Source organism: Chelonoidis abingdonii, chromosome 15 (assembly GCF_003597395.2).
Source record: "Chelonoidis abingdonii isolate Lonesome George chromosome 15, CheloAbing_2.0, whole genome shotgun sequence".
NCBI lineage: Eukaryota > Metazoa > Chordata > Testudines > Testudinidae > Chelonoidis > Chelonoidis abingdonii.
Window position 1 is genome coordinate 9027071 of NC_133783.1, and position 7490 is coordinate 9034560.

The 7490-nt window shown below is 46.6% G+C and overlaps 1 protein-coding gene and 1 long non-coding RNA gene across 18 annotated transcripts in view; one reads left to right on the forward strand and one right to left on the reverse strand.

Annotated features, from left to right (window-relative positions):
* The window catches only part of TSPAN14 (tetraspanin 14), an 83214-nt gene that overhangs the window by 19815 nt on the left and 55909 nt on the right, over positions 1-7490 (forward strand). The gene's annotated exons all lie outside the window — the stretch shown is intronic.
* The window catches only part of LOC142047817 (uncharacterized), a 30209-nt gene that overhangs the window by 5888 nt on the left and 16831 nt on the right, over positions 1-7490 (reverse strand). The window lies entirely within an intron of this gene.

Consider the following 7490-nt stretch of genomic DNA (forward strand, 5'->3'; position numbering starts at 1 on the left):
AAAATCTTCTTGGCATATGGGAGCTTCCCAAGACTCCCCCTGGAGGTCTCCTTGTCAAATTAAACTCAACATGGAGAAACTTGAATTCCTGATCTCTCCTCCTGAACTTTCTGCATCCCAATACTGTCACTGTCGAAGATTACACGGTCATCCCTATACATAATGGGTATTAGCTTTGACTTCCCTTCAGTCAGCCTGTGTCCTTACCCTGCCTCTTCTTCCTCCACAATATTTCAAAGATTCAACATTTTCTCTTTCCAGGCCATTAAAATTCCTCATCCAGTACCTCATTGCCTGGCTTGACGACTATAGCAGTTCTGAATGGAAGATTCATAGATTATTCATAGACTCTAGGACTGGAAAGGACCTCGAGAGGTCATCGAGTCCAGTCCCCTGCCCTCATGGCAGGACCAAATACTGTCTAGACCATCCCTGATTGACATTTATCTAACCTACTGAGTCCTGAAATAGAGGAGATGGAATGCTACTACAGGAAATTGGAGAATGCATGGACCCTGGTATGCAATGACTGCTGCATCCTGCGATAAGCTTATATGTACTCCTAGTACAATGAATTAATTACAATGCACCAAGAAGATAGTACCTTTATGAAAATGGGAAAAAATCAAAAGCAGATATAGCAACATGGGTAGGAAGTTGGGGAGTATACGATAAAACACACTCATGTTATGTAACGCATTGGAAAATTATTAACAAATACCATTTGAAGTCTATAGATGTGTCTAGGAAGAGAATGGATCTCACCGAACGAAGAGAGGAAGAAGATTTTCGCAGGCAGGCTTGCTAACTTAGTGGGGAGGGCTTAAACCAGGTCGCATGGGGGAGTGACCTAGCCCAGAGGTAAGTGGGGAAGTGGATACTGGAAGGAACACAAGGACAGGTCAAGATAGGAAAGCCTAAGATTCATACTGAAAAGTAGGGCAATTGGCTAGTTATTTTAGATGCAATATCACAATGCAAGAAGCTGGGAATAAGCAGGAGAATTGGAAGTCCTAGCACATCAAGGCTATGATGTGACTAGAATACAGTAACAGAAACTCAGTGGGGCATTACATGACTGGATACTGTGATGAATGGTTATAACTGTTCAGGAAGAAAGTACAGGAGGAAAGGTGGAGATTTGCATTGTATGTAAAGAAAGTGTTATGATTGCTCTGAGCTCCAGTATGAAACTGGAGAAGAAGCTGGTGAGAGTCTTTGGGTTAAGTTAGAGGCAAGAGCAACAAGGGTGATGTCATGGTGGGCATATGCTATAGACTGCCAGATCATAAGGAGGAGATAGATGTGGCTTTCTTCAGACATACACTGAAGTTTCCAGATCAAGGCCTTGTTCTAATGGGGACATTTCAATACCCTGAAATCTGCTGGGAGAGCAATATAGCAAAGCACAGACAATCCAAGAAGTTTTTGAAGAGTGTTGGGGACAACTTCCTGGTACAAATGCTGGAGGAAAAACTAGGGGCCATTCTCCTTTTGACCTGCTGTATGAAACAGGGAAGAATTGGTAGGGGAAGTAGAAGTGGGGCAACCTGGCATCAGTGACCATGAGATGGTTGAATTCAGGATCCTCACAGAAAGGAGAAAGGAGAGTAGCAAATATGGCCTGGATTCAGAAAAGCAGACTTAGACTCCCTTAGGAACGGGGCAGGATTGTCACACTTCATAGCCCTCTCTCAGGGAGTCCCCGGGAAGGCAATCAGCAATGTATGTGACTAACACTGTTGTAAGCATCGTAAGCATTTTGGGGAGAGTCAAAGGTATGTGAGTGGGGAATGGAAGATTCCTTTGCAGGAGCGAAGAGGCCAAGAAGAAAAGAGAAGCAGAGAACGGGTTACTCAACACTTCACCTAGCAAGCTCAGTCCGAAGATAAGACACTGACCCCGCCCAAGGCCACTGCTCACAGCCAAGACTTGGCTGATAGCTGAGAAAGAAGGGGGCTTGAATGTGCCTGAGTGGCCATGAAAAGAGAGGAACTAAGTAAGACACAGAGCTGCAAAGATAAACAGCGAGACCAGTGGAGGCCAAAACAGAAAAGAAAACAGTCTCCAGAGCCAGGATGTTTTGGGAAGGGAAAGAGACCACAGAAAGCAGTTTGCACTGCACAAGAGCACCAGGAGAGAGATTTGTGAAATGGAACGCCCCAATGGAACCCAGGACTTAAATCCTCCTGAGAGCTGGAGCAATTCGGAGATTACAGCAGATCCCCGGACACCTGGCCTAGGGCAAGACCTCCAGTCCATCCTCCCCTCGTCTTCTTATGTTAACCCAGGCCTGGCCAGCTTTGGGTAGTATGTGTGTGAATATGAAAATGGTTAGGGCTTGGGGCTCTAAGCTTTCTTTCTTCCCCTGAGTGATGTGAGAGCATTCCAGCACTCTCTGGTGTATTTTTTATTTATTAATAAAGCTTTAAAATTTAAACTTTTGGTGTTACGTCATCCCTCCCCAAACAATCCAGCATCAGCCTGATTACATGATGCTCCAGACAGACTGATAACACAAAATCTGTCACAGGAGCCCTTTGAAGCTAAAAATGAGGGGGCAGAAGCACAGAAGAGCTGGCTGTAGTTTAAAGAAACCTTATTGAGGATGCAGGAACAAACCACCCGAAGTGCAGAAAGAATAACAAATATGGCAGGCGACCAGCTTGACTTAACAGTGAAATCTTGGTGAGCTTAACTCAAAAAGAAGCTTAAAGAATTGGAATTAGAACAGATGACTAGGGAGATATAAATATATTGCTCAAGCATGCAGCGTGTAATCAGGAAGGCCAAGGCACAGTTGGAGTTGAGCTAGCAAGGGATGTGAAGGGTAACAAGAAGATTTTTAACAGGTATGTTAGCAACAAGAAGGTCAGGGAAAGTGTGGGACCCTATTGAATGGGGGAGCAACATAGTGACAGATGCTGTGGAAAAAGCTGAATCTCATGCTTTTTTTCCCTCATCTTCACAGAAAGGGCAGCTCCCAGACTGCTGCATTGGGGTATGGGGAGGAGGTGAGCACCCTCAGAGGTGAAAGAACAGAATAAGAACTATTTAGAAAAGCTGGACGTGCACAGGTCCACGGGGTCCAGATCTAATGAATCTGAGAAGGCTGAGGGACATGCCTGATGTGATGGCAGAGCAATTGGCCATTATCTTTGAAAATTTGTGGCAATCAGGGGAGATCCTGGCCTATTGGAGAATGGCAAATATAGTGCCCATATTTTAAAAAGGGAAGAAAAGGAACCCGAGGACTACAGACTGCTCAGTCTCACTTCAGTCCCCAGCAAAATCATGGAGCAAATCCTCAAGAAATCCATTTGAAGCACTTGGAGAAGAGAAAGGTAATCTGGAACAGTCAACATGAATTCACAAGGTCAAATCATGCCTGACCAACCTGATTGTCTTCATGATGAGATAAGTGGCTTTGCTGGATATTGTGGAAAGCAGTGGATTTGATCTACCTTGACTTTAGCAAACTTTTGATACAGTCTCCCACAGAATTCTTGCAGCAAGTTAAAGAAGTATGGACTGGATGAATGGACTATAGGATGGATAGAAAGCTAGCTAGATTATTGTGCTCAATGGGTAGTGATCAACAGCTTGATGTCTAGATGGCAGGGCTGGTCTGTGGACGTTTTTGTCCAACATCTTTATCAATGATCTAGATGACTGGGATTAATTGCACCCTCAGCAAGTTCGCAGATGACACTAAGCTGGGGGGAGAGGTAATATGCTGGAGTGTACGATAGGGTCCAGAGTGACCTGACAAATTGGAGGGTTGGGCCAAAAGAATCTGATGAGGTTCAACAAGGACAAGTGCCGAGTCCTACACTAGGAAGGAAGATTCAATGCACTTCTACAGGCTGGGACAACTGGCTAAGCGAAGTTCTGAGAAAAAGGACCTGGGGATTACAGTGGATGAGAAGCTGGATATGACTCAGCAGTGTGCCCTCTTTACCAAGAAGGCCAACAACATATTGGGCTGTATAGTAGGAGCACTGCCAGCAGACCGAGGGAAGTGATTATCCCCTCTATTTGGCACTGATGAGGCCACATCTGAGTATGATCCAGTTTTGCCCCCACTTCAGAAGGGATGTGAAACAATTGGAGAGAGTCCAGCACAGACAACAAAACTGATTAGGAGGCTGGGGCACATGACTTATGAGGAAGAGGCTGAGGGAACTGGGGTTTAGTCTGCAGAAGAGAAGAACGAGGGGGGATTGATAGCAGCCTTCACTCCTGAAGAGGGGTTACAAAGAGGATGGAGCTGTGGCTTCTCCAGTGGTGCAAATGACAGAACAAGGACGATGGGTCTCAAATGACAGTGTTTTGGATAGTGTAGTGGGGTGGCTACCCCCCTGGAGAAACAGGGCTGTGGCCGTGATGAACCACATCAGACTAGGCCTGATTGCCTGGCAACCTCAGTTGTGGCCCAAGGGCCCCAGTCAGGGCCCAGCTGCCCCTTAGAAGAGGGCGTTGGTCGAGGATCAAACAGCTCTTCTAGCTGAGGAGGGGGATGAGATTGGCTGCCTGGGAGACCTAAGGGTACTGGAGTAAAGCAGGGGCTGGGAAAAGGCCCAGAGAGCTGGGGAGGCTCTTGGCTGGTATTCCCCAGGGCTGCAGGTTCTTTGTACAAGCCTGGAGGTATGGGTGCAGGGAAAGGCAGAGAGGTCAAAACCTCCCTTCCTTATGATGACGTGGGCTTTACAGAACTGCACTTGGCCCAGTGAAAGGGGGCCTGATGTGACAGCATAGTCATAGGCTGAGGCAAGGTGGTGATAGGGAGGGGAGGAGGAGATCAAGCGGATGTGGGGATACTGTAAGAACAGAAGGGCAAGAAACCCCAAGAGAAGGTACACGGGGTGTGGAGGGACACCAGGAACCCACGACCAAGGTGAGGACTCGGCTACAGAAGGGTCTTCCCCGGAGGCTGGTGAGCTATCCCCCTGGATCGACAGCAGGAGCGCTGCAGAGCGGCTGAGCTCGCACCATCCCTGGGAGGTCTATAGTTGGATTAGGAACACTATTTCACTAGGAGTGTGGTAAAGCACTGGAATGTTAGCATAGGGAGGTGGTGGGAATCTCACCTTAGAGGTGTTTTAGGGATTTAGTATTAGGTGGTTTGGTCCTGCTTTCGAGCGGATTGGACTCGCTGACCTACTGAAGGCTCTTTGCAACACCCTAATTTTCTAAGAAAATAAATCCAACTATCATACAAATGTTGAGGCTATAAATTGGCTGTTACTACTCAAGAAAAGAATCTTGGAATCTCTATGGAGTAAAAGACATATAGAATGAAAAAGGTAAGAGAAGGGCAACAGAAAATTATTAAAGTTGAGGAATGGCTTCTTATGAAAAGATTTAAAGACTGGTACTTTTTAAGCTTGGAAAATCAGACCGAACTAAAAGGAATATGAATGAGGTCAATAAATCGTTGACTGGTAGCTCCATCCTCTTTGGAACCCCCTTTCAGGTAGTTGAAGGCTGCTATCAAATTTCCCCTCACTCTTCTGCAGACTAAATAACCCCAGTTCCCTCAGCCTCTTCTCATAAGTCATGTGACCTAGCCCGCTAATCATTTTTATTGCCCTCTGCTGGACTCTTTCCAATTTTTCCACACCCATTCTGTAGTGGGGGGGGGGGGCAAAACTGGATGCAGTTACTCCAGGTGTGGCATCTCCAGTGCCGAACAGAAGGAAGTAATCACTTCGCTCTATCTGTTGGCAGTGCTCCTACTAATACAGCCTAACATGCTATTGGCCGCCTTGGCAACAAGGGCACACCGCTGACTCATATCCAGCTTCTTGTCCACTGTAATCCCCGGGTCCTTTTCTGCAGAACTGCTGCTTAGCCAGTCGTTCCCCAGCCAGTAGTGGTGAATGGGATTCTTCTGTACTAAGTGCAGGACTCTGCACTTGTCCTTGTTGAACCTCATCAGATTTATTTTGGCCCAATCCTGCAATTTGTCTAGGTCACTCTGGACCCTGTCCCTACACTCCAGCTTATCTACCTCTTTCTCCCTCCCCCACCCCCAGCTTAGTGTCATCTGCGAACTTGCTGTGGGTGCAATTCATCCCATCATTCAGATAGTTAATAAAGATGTTGAACAAAACCAGCCCCAGGACTGACCCCTGGGGCACTCTGCTTGATACCGGTTGCCAGCTAGACATCAAGACGTTGATCACTATCTGTTGAGTCTGACAATCTGTCCAGCTTTCTGTCCACCTTATAGTCCATTCATCCAGTCCATACTTCTTTAACTTGCTGGCAGGAATACTGTGGGAGACCGTATCAAAAGCTTTGCTAAAGTCAAGATACATCACATCCACTGCTTTCCCCATATCCAGAGCCAGTTATCTTATCACAGATGGCAATCAGGTTGGTCAGGCATGACTTGCCCTTGGTGAATCCATGTTGACTGTTCCTGATCACCTTCCTCTCCTCCAAGTGCTTCAGAATGGATTCGTTGAGGACCTGCTCCATGATTTTGCCAGGGACTGAAGTGAGGCTGACTGGTCTATAGTTCACCGGGTTCTCTTTCTTCTCTCTCTCAAATATGGGCACTATATTTGCCTTTTTCCCATCATCCAGGAGCTCCCCAATCACCATGAATTTTCAAAGATAATGGCCAGTGGCTCTGCAATCACATCTGCCAACTCCCTCAGCACCTTCTGATGCATTACATCTGGACGAATGGACTTATGCATGTCCAGCTTTTCTAAATAGTCCTTAACCTGTTCTTTCATCACTGAGGGATGCTCATCTCCTTCCTATACTGTGTTACCCAGTGCAGAATTCTGGGAGCTGACCTTCTCTGAAGACAGAGGCAAAAAAAGTACTGAGTACTTCAGCTATTTCCACATATGCCGTTTTATTCCACATTCTGTCACTATCTTGCCTCCCCCATTCAATAAGGGTCCCACACTTTACCTGACCGCCTTCCTGTTGCTAACATACCTGTAGAAACCCTTTTTGTTACCCTTCACATCCCTTGCTAGTTGCAACTCCAGTTGTGCCTTGGCCTTCCTGATTACACCCCTGCCTGCTCTAGCAATATATTTATACTCCTCCCTAGTCATCTGTTCAAATTTCCACTTCTTGTGAGCTTCCTTTTTGAGCTTAAACCCGAAGATTTCACTGTTAAGCCAAGCTGGTCGCCTGCCATATTTGCTATCCTTTGTGCACATCAGGATGGTTTGTTCCTCCACCCTCAATAAGGCTTATTTAAAATATAGCCAGCTCTCCTGGACTCCTTTCCCCCTCATACTTCCAGGACAACACTGAACAGTGCACCGATACACAGGTACCCACCCACCAACAGCACAAGAAGAAGAACTCCACATGGACTCCTCCTGAGGGCCGAAATGACAGTCTGGACCTATACATTGAATGCTTCCGCCGACGTGCACAGGCAGAAATCGTGGAAAAACAACACCGCTTGCCTCATAACCTAAGTCGTGCAGAACGCAATGCCATCCACAGCCTCA